This window comes from Propithecus coquereli, unplaced genomic scaffold, assembly GCF_000956105.1.
Source record: "Propithecus coquereli isolate 6110/MARCELLA unplaced genomic scaffold, Pcoq_1.0 Scaffold396, whole genome shotgun sequence".
In the NCBI taxonomy this organism is placed as follows: Eukaryota; Metazoa; Chordata; class Mammalia; order Primates; family Indriidae; genus Propithecus; species Propithecus coquereli.
In genome coordinates, this window is record NW_012149685.1 from 138,452 (window position 1) to 139,456 (window position 1,005).

Below are 1,005 nucleotides of genomic sequence, written 5' to 3' on the forward strand. Positions count from 1 at the left end.
GGAACGGCTATAATCAAAACCCTGAAGAAAAGAAGTTAGTGTAAAAATTGAAAGCATTCCCACTTACAACTGGAACCAGACAAGGTTGCCCTTTATCACTGCTTCTATTCAACATAGTCCTAGAAGTCCCAGCCAGAGAAATCACACAAGAGAAGGAAATCAAGGGCATCCAAATGGGGGCAGAAGAGGTCAAACTCTCACTCTTTGCTGATGATATGATTTTATACCTAGAAAATCCCAAAGATTCTGCCAGGAGACTACTGGAATTCACAAACAAATTCAGCAAAGTCTCAGGTTACAAAATCAATGTACAGAAATCAGTAGCATCCCTATACACCAACAAAGTCAAACTGAGAACCAAATCAAAGACTCAATACCCTGGACAATAGCAACAAAGAAAATAAAGTACCTAGGAATATATTTAAGTAAGGAGGTGAAAGACCTCTACAGGGAGAACTACAAAAAGCTGAGGAAGGAAATAGCAGAGGATGTAAACAGGTAAAAAAAACCATACTATGCTCATGGATTCATAAGTCAACATTGTTAAAAATGTCTGTACTACCCAAGTGATCTATAGATTCAATGTAGTCTCTATTAAAGTACCAACATCATATTTCTCATACCTAGAAACAATAATTCTAACCTTCGTGTGGAACCAGAGAAGATCCCATACAGCAAAAGCAACCTTAAGCAAAAAGAAGAAATCAGGAGCCATCAATTTACCAGACTTCAAGCTATACCACAAGGCTATAGTAATCAAAACAGCATGGTACTGGCCAAGAACAGGGACACAGAGCAATGCAACAAAACTCAGAAACCAGATATAAAACCATCCTCATATATCCATCTGATCTTTGACAAAGCAGACAAAAACAGACACTGGGGAAAAGAATCCTTATTCAATAAATGGTGCTGGGAATATTGGATAGTCACACATAGAAGACTGAAACAGGATGCACACCTCTCACCTCTCACAAAAAACAACTCATGATGGATGACAGACTT

General features: G+C 38.2%; 1 protein-coding gene across 1 annotated transcript in view; it reads right to left on the reverse strand.

Moving 5' to 3' along the window:
- LOC105817055 (cystathionine gamma-lyase-like) overlaps positions 1-1,005 on the reverse strand; it is a 133,472-nt gene that overhangs the window by 120,798 nt on the left and 11,669 nt on the right. The gene's annotated exons all lie outside the window — the stretch shown is intronic.